This window comes from Panulirus ornatus, chromosome 7 (genome assembly GCF_036320965.1).
Source record: "Panulirus ornatus isolate Po-2019 chromosome 7, ASM3632096v1, whole genome shotgun sequence".
Taxonomy (NCBI): Eukaryota; Metazoa; Arthropoda; class Malacostraca; order Decapoda; family Palinuridae; genus Panulirus; species Panulirus ornatus.
In genome coordinates this window covers 28,015,341-28,033,754 of record NC_092230.1, presented here as the reverse complement: position 1 = coordinate 28,033,754, position 18,414 = coordinate 28,015,341, and the positions used below count along the sequence as shown (strand labels likewise).

At 43.0% G+C, this 18,414-nt stretch overlaps 1 pseudogene; it reads left to right on the top strand.

Moving 5' to 3' along the window:
• The first annotated feature begins 7,444 nt into the window (after window positions 1-7,444).
• The window catches only part of LOC139749468 (sodium/glucose cotransporter 4-like), a 30,202-nt pseudogene continuing 19,232 nt past the window's right edge, over window positions 7,445-18,414 (top strand).

Sequence of the window (18,414 nt, the reverse complement as noted above, 5' to 3'; positions counted from 1 at the left end):
ATCATCACGAGCCTGTTGGATACATAGCAAGTTTTGTGAAGCCGTAAGTAAGCTCTCACAACTTAATGGTCGTTTCCCATTCGTATACTGCAGCACATGACTGTTCAAACACGAGAGAAGCCTCATAAATGTTCGCAGACACAAGAACTTCGCCCAGAGGATTCATTTACTGAGTTTAGTGAAGTACATGAACACTTACACAGGAGAGAGAACACACGTATGTTCACATTGCCTTTCTCCTCACGGGGAGTCATTTGAGTATGGCACGTGGTTGTTCATAAGGGAGAGAGGCCAATTACATGCTAACATTTCTAAAAGTCTGTCATCCTGAGGAATATTGCAATGCTGCATATGTCTGGTCATACAGGAAAGAAGCCCATTAGTATTTACAATGCCAAAAGACCTTCCCTCAGAAGATTGACTTAACGAAACGCTTTAAAAATCATTCACGAGAGAAGGCAGAGGAATGTCGACAGTGAGAAAGGACCTTTTTTCCTAAAGATTCAATAAATGCAGCATATGAAGGTTCACTTTGTCAGAGGCCTGTCTGACAGAGGAATATTTCAGTTAACGACATGACCATTTGTACAGGAGAGAAACCTTATGAATGTTTACAATTCCAGAAGGCCTTCTCCAAGAGGGGTCGTTTCGTGCAGCAAATAGCTTTTCACACAGGAAAGAAGCCATATTGCTAAGTTCACAGTACCAAAAGACCTTTTTTTTTTTCCAAATGAATACTGTCGTGAAACACAAGAATATTATTCAAGAGAGCAGATACATCATATCAAGCTTAAGCTGGTACTGAACGAGTGTTCATTTACATTTGCTCACAGTACCTCATTCTTATGAACGTGTGTAGGGTCACGTGATCTTTGTCTGATCAAAACTACGTAATAGAATAAGTGTCATGAGTTGGAGGGCAATCTTGGCCATAAAACATTGGGTACGACAACATGGAAAATTGCTCTCATTATTACGATTCCCTGTTAGTGTTGTCAGGAAAGAAATCTACACACAAGATGCAGATAAAGTCTTAGAACAAACAACATTACCGAAGGAGAATTAGCTAATCGGAGTTTGGCTGAATTGGAAAAGTCACTCACGGAAGCATTATATTATGATAAATATTCTCTCCTGTATTTGCGCGTCTTCTTTCAAATTTTATAATTATCAGCTGGGTTTAAGATATCCATATACTTTGACCATCAATGATTACAATTCATGCGCACAACAGGACCTATAATAACCAATGATTATAATTCATAATTTAGTTTGCAGCTAAGTACACCTTTCTGTTCTTGTTAACATTTTCAGCCTGTTTTTTAAGTGTTTGCAACATCTTTTTAGCTACTTTCGAGGCTGAATCTTGCGACATGTACAGATATGAGTTGGCAACTGTCAGTGAGGTGTGCAGCCCATCACAACTGCACCCTGACAGCCACCAATACCTCGTATTACTTACTGTTTGTTTCATTCTATTACCACAGGCATACACGGAGGGGGTGTTCCAATATCTCGCATAACGATTACAGTCATTTGCAATGATAAACTACTCGTGTGGTGGGATGGATTTCATTCCTGTTCAGATGTCGTTTATTCGAGCGTAATTTTGACTAAACGTATAGACGTGTGGGTTATCAGCCGGAGCGGGAACTAACGTTGGGCTCAGTGAAACAAAGTCTTTTGAGGAAATTTCAAAGCATCTTGCACTCCTTCCTTCCACTTCCTCCTTAGTTTCCCCCTTGTCTCCTCCACATCTAATGTGTATACCCTCCCTGTCATCCTCTCCTCACTCATCCTCTCCAAATGTCCAAACCATTTCATCACCATCTGCAGCTCTCTCGTACATACTTCTTACCATCACACTTCTCTCTCACCGTAACATTTCTTGTTCGATCAACCCACCTCACATCCCATATTGTCCTCAGACATTTCATTTCCAACACACCCACCCTCTTCTTTATATCTGTTCCTAAGGCTCTACACCTTGCTTCCATACAGGATTACGAGGATTTCTATATCATCAAATATGGCCGTCTTTGCTCGTACAGATAGTGAGCTCTCTTTCCACACATTTCTCAATGCGCCTAGGACCTTTGCCCCTCACCCACCCTATGGCTCAATCAGCTCCCATGGTTCCTTCCGCTGCCATATCCACCTCCACGTATGTAGGACGCTTCAGTCTCCAGGTTCTCTCCATTACAGACGGCTGAGGGTGAAAATGCGAAATGAAAACATTTCATACGCAAGGTAATTTCATCATCAGAAGAAAATCCATCCTTTTCGTTCTTTGTTGACAATCTTTATTTGAAAAGATGATCAGTAGTAAAGTCCAGAACGAAAGCTCAAAAGAGTTTGAAATCCTTGCCGTACACTCTTGGGTCCTTCACTTTAATGGGATTCACAGGATCGGGATCATCAGAGTGGAACTCCGTCGTCTTCGCCACGTTGTAAGACAAGCGGGTCATCGCTGGCTAGGTCATATACAGGGTACAGCCTCCTACGGCACTACCGTGGGTGAGTTCGTTTACCTTATAAGGGTCAAAGGCCGCAAGAACTCTACATCCGCACCATGTTGAGTCCACGGGGTGAGCGTTGGAGGATCGGGTGTCATGCCAGGGTCGGCTGTCAGTCACTACCTCCCCTCTGCCTGGAGGGGTGGCAGGGAGACGACCTCGTACCCAGGGTTCATGACATCAGTCAGGGTTACGTAAATCTATATCGCAAAAAATATACAACGGGTCTTCAGACTTTTCCTTCAGATGGGCTGCTTGCTGAGTGGTAGGGCTCAGCGATGCTGCGTCAGTAGGCGCTAGGTCGAAGGGAGTCCCCGTGCTATATCCTCAAGAGAGAAACACTCCTCTTGCTCCTCGGCAAAAGCCATCAGAATTTCTTGCAAAGCACGTATGTTTGATGGGCATATACAGAGTATTTTGCAATGATCGATTAACAGAGTTAATAAAGCCAACAGAATGCATAACAATCCTCAGCGGTTGCTTACACAGTCCACCGTCACGGGATGCACCGAGGTTCACGACCACCTACTACGATATTCATGTTCTTCTCGAAGCCTGGAAAAAGTGAGGAAAGAATACAATCTAGATGGAGGAGAGGCGTGAAGTGAGGGAGGCGTGCCTCTGTCTGGGGTGTGATTCCTGCCCGGGAGGAACGCTCCCCGTGCCTGTATGACATGTATTACTCGGTCGGGACGATGTTCAGTGCTTCACATGATATTCTGTGCTTCAAATGAGGATGTTCTGTGCTTCACATGAGGATGTTCAGTGCTTCACATGAGGATGTTCTGTGCTTCACATGAGGATGTTCTGTGCTTCAAATGAGGATGTTCTGTGCTTCACATGAGGATGTTCTGTGCTTCAAATGAGGATCTTCTGTGCTTCACATGAGGATGTTCAGTGCTTCACATGAGGATGTTCTGTGCTTCAAATGAGGATCTTCTGTGCTTCACATGAGGATCTTCTGTGCTTCACATGAGGATCTTCTGTGCTTCACATGAGGATGTTCTGTGCTTCACATGAGGATGTTCAATGCTTCACATGAGGATGTTCTGTGCTTCAAATGAGGATCTTCTGTGCTTCACATGAGGATGTTCTGTGCTTCACATGAGGATGTTCTGTGCTTCCCATGAGGATGTTCTGTGCTTCAAATGAGGATGTTCTGTGCTTCACATGAGGATGTTCTGTGCTTCACATGAGGATGTTCTGTGCTTCAAATGAGGATGTTCAGTGCTTCACATGAGGATGTTCTGTGCTTCAAATGAGGATCTTCTGTGCTTCACATGAGGATGTTCAGTGCTTCACATGAGGATGTTCTGTGCTTCAAATGAGGATCTTCTGTGCTTCACATGAGGATGTTCTGTGCTTCACATGAGGATGTTCTGTGCTTCACATGAGGATGTTCTGTGCTTCACATGAGGATGTTCAATGCTTCACATGAGGATGTTCTGTGCTTCAAATGAGGATCTTCTGTGCTTCACATGAGGATGTTCTGTGCTTCACATGAGGATGTTCTGTGCTTCCCATGAGGATGTTCTGTGCTTCAAATGAGGATCTTCTGTGCTTCACATGAGGATGTTCTGTGCTTCACATGAGGATGTTCTGTGCTTCAAATGAGGATGTTCAGTGCTTCACATGAGGATGTTCTGTGCTTCAAATGAGGATCTTCTGTGCTTCACATGAGGATGTTCAGTGCTTCACATGAGGATGTTCTGTGCTTCAAATGAGGGTCTTCTGTGCTTCACATGAGGATGTTCTGTGCTTCACATGAGGATGTTCTGTGCTTCCCATGAGGATGTTCTGTGCTTCAAATGAGGATCTTCTGTGCTTCACATGAGGATGTTCTGTGCTTCCCATGAGGATGTTCTGTGCTTCCCATGAGGATGTTCTGTGCTTCACATGAGGATGTTCAGTGCTTCACATGAGGATGTTCTGTGCTTCACATGAGGATGTTCTGTGCTTCAAATGAGGATGTTCAGTGCTTCACATGAGGATGTTCTGTGCTTCACATGAGGATGTTCTGTGCTTCAAATGAAGATGTTCAGTGCTTCACATGAGGATGTTCTGTGCTTCCCATGAGGATGGTCAGTGCTTCACATGAGGATCTTCTGTGCTTCACATGAAGATGTTCTGTGCTTCACATGAGGATGTTCTGTGCTTCCCATGAGGATGGTCAGTGCTTCACATGAGGATGTTCTGTGCTTCACATGAGGATGTTCTGTGCTTCCCATGAGGATGGTCAGTGCTTCACAGGAAGATGTTCAGTGCTTCACAGGAGGATGTTCGGTGCTTTACATAAGAATGTTCAGTGCTTCACAGGAGGATGCTTGGTGACTTACATGAGGATTTTCAGTGCTTCACAGGAGGATGTTCGGTGCTTCACAGGAGGATGTTCGGTGCTTTACATGAAAATTTTCAGTGCTTCACATGAGGATGCTCGGTGCTTCACAGGAAATAAGTGAACAGTCAGACAAATGCTGATGACGTGATGCTGACTGCTCCCCAGGCAGGTGCTCTCTAGCAGCCGGCGCACACATACAGCGAACATGAACTTTGGAACAGGGTATAGTATATGCTACACGGCAACGGTGGCCGTGATAATGCTACCACAGAACCTCTACCGTGAAAGTATTATGTTGTTATACTTAACTAAGCCGGGTAATCTTCCTGGGTTAGCGTGATAAAAAAAAAAAAGAAATTAAATAGTGATAAACGGCTCAGAAATCCTACCGCATTGGGCGATGGGTTCATTATGAATTATCTCACTGTTGGGTCGTCAAGGTAGTACTCCTGACATTCTGTAGTGTTTAAAGGTCTCTAGCGCATTAGTGAGTGTGCGCATCTGAGTATATATCATCCCTGGGGATAAGGGAGAAAGAATACTTCCCACGTATTCCCTGCCTGTCGTAGAAGGCGACTAAAAGGGGGGTGGGGTGGGGGGGGGCTGGAAATCCTCCCCTCCTGTTTAACGTTTCTAAAAGAAGGAATAGAGACGCAGGCCAAGTGAGGATTTTTCCATAACCAGCCCCAGAGATCGTTTTATGGTACCCCCTGATTATGTCCTGTTGTTAGCCCTTATGTTCTAGTTCTAGAGGGAGCTCAATACACATTATATGGTAATGGATGGTAACAACTGCGATATATAATCATTTTGCAATACACTTTGCAATGCACCAATCTAACTTGGCTGGAGTGTTAAAGGGACTAACTCCTTTTCCATTTCACTATGAAAAGATAGATATTGGTACAGTATATACAATTACCTTTGAGATGGATGAATGCTACATAACACAACCACTCACGTGTACCCTGGCTGCAAGGTGTATAGGCCTGCCTCTCTGCCTAACTGCAGAGTCTGGCTTCCTAAGCTGCCATATCCAAGGCTGGCAGCCTAGGATAACCGTACAGTAATACACACTCACCGTACACGTCAATTGTCAGCATACTTGTTATCTTTACATATACAGTCTATAGTCAATAATATGTCCTAGTTCAGCCCACTGACAGCGCATCGCCCCCTGTATACCACGTTGTTCCAATTCGCTCTATCCCATGAACCTCTCTTACCCTTAAAAGTTCACGCCCCGACAATTCAGAGTATCTTTGACTCCATAATCTATATCCTTGCAATCTCCATCTCCCTCGCTTCCTCCACTTCTGTCATGTTTATCTTCTTAGTATGTCTCTCTTCTCTCATTCTCTACACACTTACTGTCACAAATCTCTCTCACCTGTCATTCCCTACTCACTCCACATAATGTCCTCAGACGTTTCATTCCAACACGTCCATCTTCCCTCACTCTTATACTCATGGCCTAAGATTCGCATCCGTGTATTTCCGTAGGGACCACTGTACCGTGAAATATACACCTCACAAAAAGAGAAATAAAGCTTATTTTCTTTCAAAAATTTCTTACATTCTTGCATACTTTGCATGCCCGTCATGTTCCTTAGCATATGATGAACAAGTATTCAATCATTTCTGACGACCCCCACACTTCCTAATATCTTTACTGCTAATTTTTCCCTTATATATCGGTATTCATATTGATAACTTTAAATCTGAAAACCTTAATGGATTTCTGAAGTATTTCCGACACTAAACGCCGCAAGGTCACCTTATGCCATTAGACGCGCCAAACTGAGGGTGGCCAAACTCCTTCGACTTTCCGACCACTAGTCTTTCATTATCCATCCAAGATGGCTCTGTAATGTTTACATCGAGCTACTCATAGCTCTTTATCTCTCATGAGAAAACGTAGACTTCCCTTACTAAAAAGGAAAAGGAAAGCCAATGACATGGCCCGAACGACTCAAGTTGCGTCTTAAGCGGGCGTTAAGAAGCCAAGGGGAATATTGTACACATGGTCCTCATCTTTACTCACATGTGTATAGACACACATACACTGAAGGAGTCTTGCTCCCGGGTTCTACGAGCGGCACTAGCAACCCGGGCGTAGGGGGAAGCACGACCCGACCCCTTCCTCTGTCCTCCGCTCCCGGGAACGACCCACCCTTCGCACCCTGGACGCTCGCCGTACGTCCTGGATGGACCACGCACTGAATAATCGACCTCATCGTGTGTGATCTTGTTACGTTAACTCTAGGGCACCTGCATGTTAACATCCAGTGATCATGTTAATGGCCTGTAACTTCATCTTCTTGGGATGATGAGGTACCAAATTTTAATTGTTAACGCCACAGCAGATAGATGTACCAAGCCTTTGGATCTACGTCAATTTCAATCTGGGGCAAACAATCATTTCTCTCAATAATGATTATAATTAAAGGATATAATAAGAATACATCCTTATTAGATATGTGTAATAAGAAATGCAAAGTAAATATCAAACGAAATGTATGCGAGGTATCAATGAAACTGAGGACGGGAGGGATCCTGGTGTGGAGCTGGGCGAGCCAGCCAGCAGGGAGCAAGCACACGGTGGCTGGCAGTGGTCGGTAAAGGATGTGTGAGTGAGGGTTGTCGAGCCTGGGTCAACATGACGGACGTCTACCTATTGCAGGGGTCACGCCTAGACTGGCCTGACCTCCTAGTCATCTCTGTCTATTTCCTAAGTGTGCTGGCCGTGGGCATCTGGGTAAGTCTTCACATATACCGCCAGCGAAAAGGCACTTCTGGTTGTGTGTGCCGTCAAGAAAATGTAGGTGTAGTTCATGTCCGCATTTGTTTTCTCAAGTCAGTGTCACATATTGCAAAAATCTCTCACGTCCTCGTGTGTGGGGCCACGTCTGTGAAAAGTAGTTAACGATATTACTACTAAATTGAGTAGATATGTAAATAGTTCAACTTGATATTATCAAGTAAAAACTATTCAATATCATTTGATAATAATGGAAATATCAAATGTTCATTAGAGATTTAGGCAATGTGAATCGAAGTTAAAAGTATCTTAGCAGCATTTGGTTGGTTAATATGAAACTTTTGACTGTCCTCGAGTTAAATTTACGAAAGCAAATAAAATCAGTTAAGTCTGTTGCAGGAACAAACTCGGAGACTCACAGAATTTGTTAGATACCGAATATAATACTAGCTCAATGGTGCAAATACTGATGCGACTCAGTTATATAGGAAAAAATAGAGCATTTACTTCTGTAGTCTCTGAAGTGATATATCTTACTTCTGACAAGTTGAGAGGGAACGACCAATTCTTAAAACAGATGTAAGGAATATAGTGTGAGGCTGAGCAATACACGTTTTCCCGCGTCTTTAACAACGTAGAGCGTCTTTTGAGTCAACACAGACACGTGTCACCTTTTGTGTTCAGCTGAAGCAATATCTTCTGTTGACTCGTTCGTCGTTTCGTGAGGCAGGTTTGCCTGTTGGTAGTAGGCGAGGGATGATTTTCTGATGCTAACAGCCCACCGTCACTCTGACTCCCAGATATATAGTCCAAGAGCTCGCCTTGATAAAGTATTAATCAAGGCGTCGTTACCTGGGAGCTTATTGTAGATGATATACTGAGATGTATGCCAGGACTAATCTCTGAGTTCTATTTCACTTGTTTTGCAGCCCACTTGCTTTGCCTTAGAAAACCTGCTGATCAGGTTATCGCGGCTAGGCGTGTAGATCCTACATACGGATCTCAGGAGAGAAATTTAAGGTCCTGGCTTCAAGTACACTGCCGTAGGTTTGGCTACACTTGCTTAAAGACTTCATCAACAGCCTCTCCATACACAAAAAACCTTGATTATAAGACCCCCTCCCTCATTCAGGGATAATGCTTGTGAGTTACACGTGTACATCCTATGTAAGTGTACAGAGGAAGGCTTGGTTTGTAGGCAGTGTGGCATTAATCTATATGTGAGGAAAAATCATATAGTGCAAAAAATAGTGTTTATATATAAGGGATCGACAAGGAAGCATGAGTGTCCAGTCAGGCGAGAGCTGAGCCAAACTTGTTTTTGGCGCCTCAGGGAACACTTGCACGGGTGTATCCATATTTAGAATCTTGCTCATGATTCCATCTTGTAGCGTTTTTGTCTGGGGGTGTGGAGAGAGGAGTTGTATGCATGGATATTTGGATGTGGATCCAGAAAATGCATTGTACTTGTGGCCAGGGTGTTGTAAGTGTCGAACGTTGGGGATGAAGGTGCTAAGCTCAAGTATTGATCCTGTGGCTTGTATTCTTTAGGTCTGCTGGGTCTGCTGTACTGTGTGTAGGTGTGTGGCCAGGCTGTTATTGTCGTAAAGTTTGTCTCGTCCGTATGTGGCCTTGGTTATGTAGGTGTAAGGCTTGTGCAGTGGTGTGCTCGTGTGGCCAGAGTTTTGCATTGTGTGTGTGTGTGCAGCCTGGATGTTGCATTCGTTCAGGTCTGTAGGTGTGTGGCCTTAGTGATGTTTCAGGGGTGAGGTTCACGCTGTAGCGCGACATCCCATTCTCAGCCGACGCACTATGTTAACGCCCACAGGTTGTAGTCTGGTCGTGTCACGAATAACGTTGTATAACAACGTTGTGAAAACGTAATCATGGAACGTTGTGTTTTACTAAAGGCTAATTCTGATTTTCGTCTTACACTCTCTTTGTAATCTCACCCATATTTCGTGATCCTATGTGTTGTCACCTGAGTTAGATACCTTGAAAGCCTTTCCTTTACGTTTCACTAAAACTACTTTCTTACAGTCATCTAACCTGGCTCTTCCCTTACGCAACCTTTGTTCACCTCTTTATGGACACTGGCCTCCTCAAGGGAAAGTACTGTATTCTGCATGTCTCTCTACATCTTTTTCACGTCTGAGAGTCTAATCCATTGTACATTTACCTAAGTCGTGGCACAATCAGTATAAGTCTACTAAAACTGTTGTTTTCGGTGATATCAAAACGGAAGTTTAGTGAACTGCGTAATATTTAATCGCTGTCTGCTAGCTTTTCACCGACCCTAAAGTTGTTAATTGGGCACTTGTTTGTGGACATCATTAAATCCAAAGTATTATCATCTCTCGTTAGATCTCGGGTCAACATGATCCTAAATAAACAGTCCTGGGTTATATCAGATTGTTTGTTTCCCTCGTGGTCAGCTGTCAAGAAGCAGGAGCGTCGAGGGCCAGTATGGTTCCAAGGGAAAATATTCTCGCCGGGTTCTCCCTTTAAAACGAGGTGATGGAGTGGAGATCGAGGATGTACTAAGGGGTCATTTCCCTTTACCAACACTCTAAAGTACTGACTAGGAAAGTTTAACCTAAATCAGGACAGCAGCGATATCGTAAACAAAGTAAGATGCTTGTGATGTATCATACAACAGATTGTGATGTGTCATACAACAGAGACGCAGTGATGATGAGGGTTTTCGTTTTGCACTTAAGTGAGATAAAAAAAAAATGGCACTCGGGCCCGGAGGACCCCTCGGGGGATTTTGGGGCAGTGCTCGCCCCTCCCTACTCACTGGACCTGTCAAGACGTCCCAGTTTATGTTAGGTTTGCTAAAATCTCCAACAATTATTGCTTCTCTGTCATTTACTCTGGAATTCATTTCACCGTACGATACTCTTCTATTTTCTTCATGTTGTCTGGAGGAATTCAATCTACCCCAAAGCAATGTTTGACGTCTTAGTTGTCAAATCATTGTACAATGATCGTACGAATCGACATGTATTTATTCTAACAGCTTTTGGCTGTATTCCGTGACGTACGCAAGACATTAAAGCCCCAACAGATTTGCTAAGTCTATCTTTGGTGAAAACATATTACCCTATGATCCCAAACTCTGTTGATCAATGCAAACAAGCTCCTATTTCTACTGAAACTACTCCACAATAACAAATACTGTACCTAGAGTTCCTACATCATAACTAGGAAGAAATTTCACTGAAACAATCTTCCACCGGCTTTCTCCAGACTTTCTAGTAAATTTCTTTTACATCCAAAGGATCTCTTCTGACCTTCCGAGCGCCACGATGTTGGCTGCACCCTGAGCAACTGCACTGGCTTCAGCAGCGTTGGGTGGGAAGTGAGGGAGGTATATGACATGGCGATTCTTGCTGGCATAGGTGAAGATCTGGTTATTGTTGAAGGCGTCAGATAGGAAGATGTGATCGCTGCTGTATTTCGTAAGCAGGCGGGGATGTGACTGTTGTTTTAGGAATTGTACTTGCCGATGCAGGTGCTATTGAAGAAGCTGTACTTATTGATGATGATACAGATGTGGTTGTTATAGGAGTTGTTGATGTGTAATCAGACACTAATACAGAAATGGATGTGGTTGATGAACTTGCAATTGCTATAGATAAAAGTCAGGGTCAGCTGAAGTTGTAGATATGGTGGTTTGTTAATGCACTTTATGAGGTATATAAATGCATATATGTAAGACATATACTTTGTTGCATCACACTGAATGTTCCCACAGGCTCACTGTTCTCACGGGCCACTGTTAATCACGGTGTTTGAACACGTAAGAGCTGATCTGTTGTTTGAACACGTTGTAGAGTGGGTGTTGAACTACAATATAACCCCTGCTAGTGTCACCTGAGGGGACACACTGGCCAGCCTCGTCACACCGTTCGCTAGTGTGTGCCGTAGTGTGTCACAGCACTACCGATGTACGTACATACTTTTTCTAATAAAACTGCAAGGGCCACCTGATCTCTTCACTGAGTACCACGAAACGAAGAAAGACCCGATCTTTTTACCAACTCAGCCTTACATATACATGTGTATATATAGATGTCCTTCTAGTGGTTGTGGTTGTTAATGCACATGTGACTGATGACATACATGAAGTTATAGATAAAGATTTGATTGCTGGCGTGGGAGGTTGATGCAAATGAGGTCATTATCAAAGTTATATACGATGTAGATGTGATTTTTGTTATAGGGTCGTACTTATAATTCTAGTTTGTAGATGGTGTGGCTGTTGCTAAAGCTGAACATGAGTATGTGAACGTGGTTATTCTAAGATCTATTTGTTAGAAGAAGTTTTGGTTGATGACGGTGTTGAATAGGTCGAAGTAGATAAAGATCTGGTTGCTGTTGTAGCTACAGAAGCTGTACTTGCAGGTGTAGATATGTATTTTTGTTTAAGGAGTTTACTTGTTGATCATATGTAGTTGTGGCTGATGTAAGAATTATGAATATTGATGTTGATGAAGATTTAGTTGTTACTGGAGATGTACTTATAAATGAAGCTATGGATGTTGTTCTTGATGCAGGATGTAGTTATTTTTGTAAGAATTCTACTTGTAGATGTGCATGGAGTTGCTGAAGTTGCACTTTGTGACTTAGATTTGTCTTAGCAGAACATGTACCTAAACTTGCACTTTTTCATGTAGATTTGTTTTTGTAGGATTTGTACCTGCTAACGAAGATGGTATCATGAACTTATACATGAGGGTAAAGATTCGAAATTATAGGTGTAGTTATAGATGTATATATAGTTGTGGATGAAGTTGTGGTTGTTGATGTAGATAGATCTACACCTGAGATGTATATTTCTTATACGAGAGGTTGACACTACCAATTACTCGTAATATATATATCTATATATCTATATATATATATATATATATATATATATATATATATATATATATATATATATATAGTTGAGATCACTGGGCCAGGAAGCTGAGTAAGGTGCGTGTCCCAGTGGACGGCTTCCCAGAAACAACAACGCCCACCTACCCTTCAGTCCCAGGGATACAAGTGATGCGGTTAAAGCCTTCAATAAGTCCCTTACAAAAGCCCCTTACAATATAATCTAACCTTCGCATAAAAGTGTCTAACTCAGTTCCGGTCCAATCACTGACAGTCATCTTTAACCACTTCTGGCTACACAATAAAATCCCTAACATCTGGAAACTTGTCAACACACTGCCAATCCTCAAACCCTCCAAAACCAACCAACTCCCCTGCCTCCTACTGCTCTAGAGCACCTCTATACTCAGTCTCCTAACTGTGAAAACTGTTCCACAACAGAATGAAGCAAATATATCCCACTCTCACCAATACACAATATAGCTTTAAACCCAGACCATCCACCACCACTCTGGACACTAACCTCACGCATCACATCCTAGATGCCTTCAACCAACCACAACCCCCGTCCCACACAGTACTAGAGGCAATAGACGTCAACAAAGCATTCAACACTGTTCCCCAACACATCCTCACACACACACACACACACACACACACACACAACACAAAGCTTGCTTGACACAAACCTCCACAACGATGACAAAAAGTGGTAGACCAGTTCCGTTGCCAGCTACTATCCAAGTCATTTGCAATGGCTTCACCTCTAAATTCCTTATAGTCTACAGTGGAGTCCCCAAGGAGCAATAAGACCTGTATAGTCTACAGTGGGGGTCCCCTTGGGAGCAATTCTTTATCACAATATCTTCCTACACGACCAACCATTACCCCCAGTAAACTAAAGTGTGAAGGTCTTCTTATTAGCAGACTACTTCACAATCACATCTCAACACCCTGGCACCTCAGTAGCAACTTCAAATATGCCGCACTTTAATGCACAACTGGAACAGTGGTTTACCGAGAACAGAATGCGTCTACACAGATGTCTCCTGTCACTCTTTTAACCCCAGACACACACGAATCCACCTCACACCCTCCAGTCACCTTAAATGAACAGTCTCTCCCAGTGAACTACACATCAACCATTCTAAGCATCACATGCGACATACACATGACATTCACTCCCAACATCAATATAATTAACATAAAAGAAGAACACAAACTTAATGCCCTTAGAATACCAACTGGCACCACCAGACCTGGACAAGGAAAAGAATCTCTCAACATGCTCTACAAACAGTTCATCCGCTCCCCTTTAACCTATGCCATACTCGCCTGGTCTTCCATCTTTTCAAAAGTAAGTATAACAAAGTTGCAAAGCTCACATAATAATGCACTCAGAACAATCACTGGCTGCCTAGCAACCGTAAACACTCAACATCTTCACAATGAAACAATTATCCTCCCACAATAATCCCACCTCAACATACTCGATACTCAATTCTATGCAACAGCACTGAACCCATCTCACCTAAACCACTCTATAACTGACCACCAAATATCAAGTAGAAATAAAAATCTATTCTATGCCTCACACTTCAGTAACCTCTCCTCACAGATCTGCCCATCACCCAACAAATACAACCCTGACAAAACACATACACACTATAATAACTAGACAAGACTAAACAACTGACCTCCCAACTCCGGCTTGAACTCCAATCCACCAGACAAACGCTCGACAGAATCCACATTCCGTATACAAACACGAGTTACCCTCACATGTCTACCCTCTAGACATCATTCATCACTTCTATACCGTTAACACTGTTTCATCATGCCCCAAGACCCTTGCATGCCCACGAGGCGACAGCATAAAGAAGACACGGAGACAGACTTATTGCTCAATTGCCCTGAACTCTGCACACAGACGCACACACACCACGATACTTTATGACCCACGGTCCCAACCCGTGGACGTAGCAAGCTCTCGAGTGCTGCAGGCGTCTCATGAAGATGGTGCAACTCCTAAGGTAGGGTCAGCAGGGAGTTACATATATATATATATATATATATATATATATATATATATATATATATATATACATCGGATCATAGGTACGCACACGGTGGTTGTGGTGCGGGTGTACAACTAGGGTGTGTCGTGGGTCTGCGGCCATGGGATCGAGAAATCATTTATGTTCCACATAAAACATGGATTTCAACCCGATGTTAAATGCAAAATGCAATCCTATTCTTCCAAGAGCTAGACGAGGCGGAGAGAATGTCAAGGTCATAAAAGTGCATTGCGTCCCGCCCCTGACCACGTACCAAGCACCACACGAACTCAAAGTCACTTCGGATCACTATCTAGCGTTGATATTCCTTACCCTTCTCGTAAACATTTGTTATACGTCATAATTTCTATAATCTATTCGGCCCGTGTGACATGATCAGGCTGTGGGTACTTTACGTGGCAGTACAGCGGCAGTACGGGGCTCCTGGTGGGAGTGGACAACATGTTTCACGTGTTGGTGGTGTGATACACAATGTTGCAAGGTTCTCCAACACGAGTGGCCTTGATCGAGGCGGTGCGAGCCTCGAGTACGGCGGGAGACCCTGTCAGCATCATGAGGGTGGGGCACACTGAGTACGACGGTGTGACAAGTTAGATTCGCTAGTGTCACCTTCAGTAGTCAGGTCAGCCATCCCATCATTACTTCTAGAGTCGTGCAGTCGTGCTTTAGAGGCAAGGTATCACGTACCTGTGCTAAGAATGCTCCCATTTCTTCCCAACACGTGCATAATTGTTGACAAAAAAGCAGCAATGTTTCATAATGTCGGCAGGATGGGAGTGCTGCATTGCCAATAATGTTCCATAAATACCTTTTAAAACACTATTGAGGCCATTAACATTATTTAACCGAACTACAGCGATGGGAACAGTAGCACCGATGGCCACATATTCATCATTTCGTGAAGGATGTGGCTGATCCAAAGAACGGGTCTGGAGTTACGTTTCTAGTGATGGTTAATTAACGATAACTGTACGTTAACCAGCTGGCAACAGTGTATCATTACTGCTCTACTAACAAAAAAACAGGGAAAGAGAAAACCTGTTCCCCCTGCAATAGCGTAGTGTAGGATGAGTTGGTGAGGGTCGAGCCATAACAAGTGAGTTAAACTGTACTGGTTGGACGCCTGCTGCCTTTTGGTCGTTACCCTTTCTGTGTTGGATGGTTTGTTCCAGTACCGCTCGCTCCACCACGTCCTAACATCTAACCTAGGATCTAGATGCTAACCTTCAGTAGCAAAGGTCAGATTGTAGGAAGGTTTTGTGGTCTTGTGAGGTAAGAAACCTCGTTATCCTAAACAGTGCACAGTCTCGTGGCCACGTGCGTAATTTCCTGTGCATCCCGCGTAACCAAATATGTACACAGGTACACGAGTGTCAGGGAGCTCCGAGTGCGTGATGTTCATTCTAAGTGAGATACTTTAAATTTGTAATTCTTTTTGCTCAAATTTGCCTTCATAACTGTTTTGTTTATATATATATATATATATATATATATATATATATATATATATATATATATATATATATATATATATATACATATATATACATTTTCCTATGAGTCCACGGGTAAAATGAAACACGATAAGTTCCCGAGCGCACTTTCGTGTAATAATCACATCATCAGGGGAGACACGAGAGAGAAATATAACAGTCTCTTCGATGTATATCAACTGATTGTTATATTTCCCTCTTGTGTCTCCCCTGATGATGTGATTATTACACGAAAGTGCACTAGGGAACTTACCATGTTTCATTTTCCCCGTGGACTCAGGAATATCTTGATCACGCTCAAAATTGTGATATTTTCCAATATATATATATATATATATATATATATATATATATATATATATATATATATATATATATATATATATATACATACACGTCCGCACACGCATATATACATACCTATACATTTCAACGTATACGTATATATACACACACAGACATATACATGTATACACATGTACATAATTCATACTTGCTGCCTTTATTCATTCCCGTCGCCATCCCGCCACACATAAAATGACAACCCCCTCCCCCCGCATGCGCGCGAGGTAGCGCTAGGAAAAGACAACAAAGGCTACATTCCTTCACACTCAGTCTCTAGCTGTCATGTATAATGCACCGAAACCAAAGCTCCTTTTCTACATCCAGGCCCAAAAAAACTTTCCATGGTTTACCCCAGACGCTTCACATGCCCTGGTTCAATCCATCGACAGCACGTCAACCCCGGTATACCACATCGTTCCAATTCACTCTATTCCTTGCACACCTTTCACCCCCTCTGCATGTTCAGGCCCCGATCGCTCAAAATCTTTTTCACTCCATCTCTCCACCTCCAATTTGGTCTGCAACTTCTCGTTCCCTCCACCTCTGACACATATATCCTATTTGTCAACCCTTTCCTCACTCATTCTCTCCATGTGACCAAACCATTTCAAAACACCCTCTTCTGCTCTCTCAACCACACTCTTTTTATTACCATACATCTCTCTTACCCTTTCATTACTTACTCGATCAAACCACCTCACACCACATATTGTCCTCAAACATCTCATTTCCAGCACATCCACCCTCTTCCGCACAACTCTATCTAGAGCCCACGTCTCGCAACCATATAACATTGTTGGAACCACTATTCCTTCAAACATACCCATTTTTGCTTTCCGAGATAATGTTCTCGCCTTCCACACATTTTTCAACGCTCCCAGAACTTTCGCCCCCCTCCCCCACCCCGTGACTCGCTTCCGCTTTCATGGTTCCATCCGCTGCTAAATCCACTCCCAGATATCTAAAACACTTCACTTCCTCCAGTTTTTCTCCATTCAAACTTACCTCCCAAATGACTTGTCCCTCAACCATGCTGTACCTAATAACCTTGCTCTTATTCACATTTACTCTCAGCTTTCTTCTTTCACGCACTTTACCAAACTCAGTCACCAGCTTCTGCAGTTTCTCACCCGAATCAGCCACCAGCGCTGTTTCATTAGCGAACAACAACTGACTCACTTCCCAAGCCCTCTCATCCACAACAGACTGCATATTTGCCCCTCTCTCCAAAACTCTTGCATTCACCTCCTTAACAACTCATCCATAAACAAATTAAACAACCATGGAGACATCACACAACCCTGCCGCAAACCTACATTCACTGAGAACCAATCACTTTTCTCTCTTCCTACTCGTACGCATGCCTTACATCCTCTATAAAAACTTTTCACTGTTTCTTGCAACTTGCCTCCCACACCATATAGTCTTAATACCTTCCACAGAGCATCTCTATCAACTCTATCATATGCCTTCTCCAGATCCATAAATGCAACATACAAATACAATTGTTTTTCTAAGTATTTCTCACATACATTCTTCAAAGCAAACACCTGATCCACACATCCTCTACCACTTCTGAAACCATACTGCTCTTCCCCAATCTGATGCTCTGTTCATGCTTTCACCCTCTCAATCAATACCCTCCCATATAATTTCCCAGGAATACTCAACAAACTTATACCTCTGTAATTTGAGCACGCACCCTTATCCCCTTTGCCTCTGTACAATGGCACTATGCATGCATTCCACCAATCCTCAGGCACCTCACCATGAGCCATACATACATTAAATATCCTTACCAACTAGTCAATAACACAGTCACCCCCTTTTTCAATAAATTCCACTGCAATACCCTCCAAACCCGCCGCCTTGCAGGGTTTCATCTTCCGCAAAGCTTTTACTACCTCTTCTCTGTTTACCAAATCATTCTCCCTAATCCTCTCACTTCGCACACTACCTCGACCAAAACACCCTATATCTACCACACTATCATCTA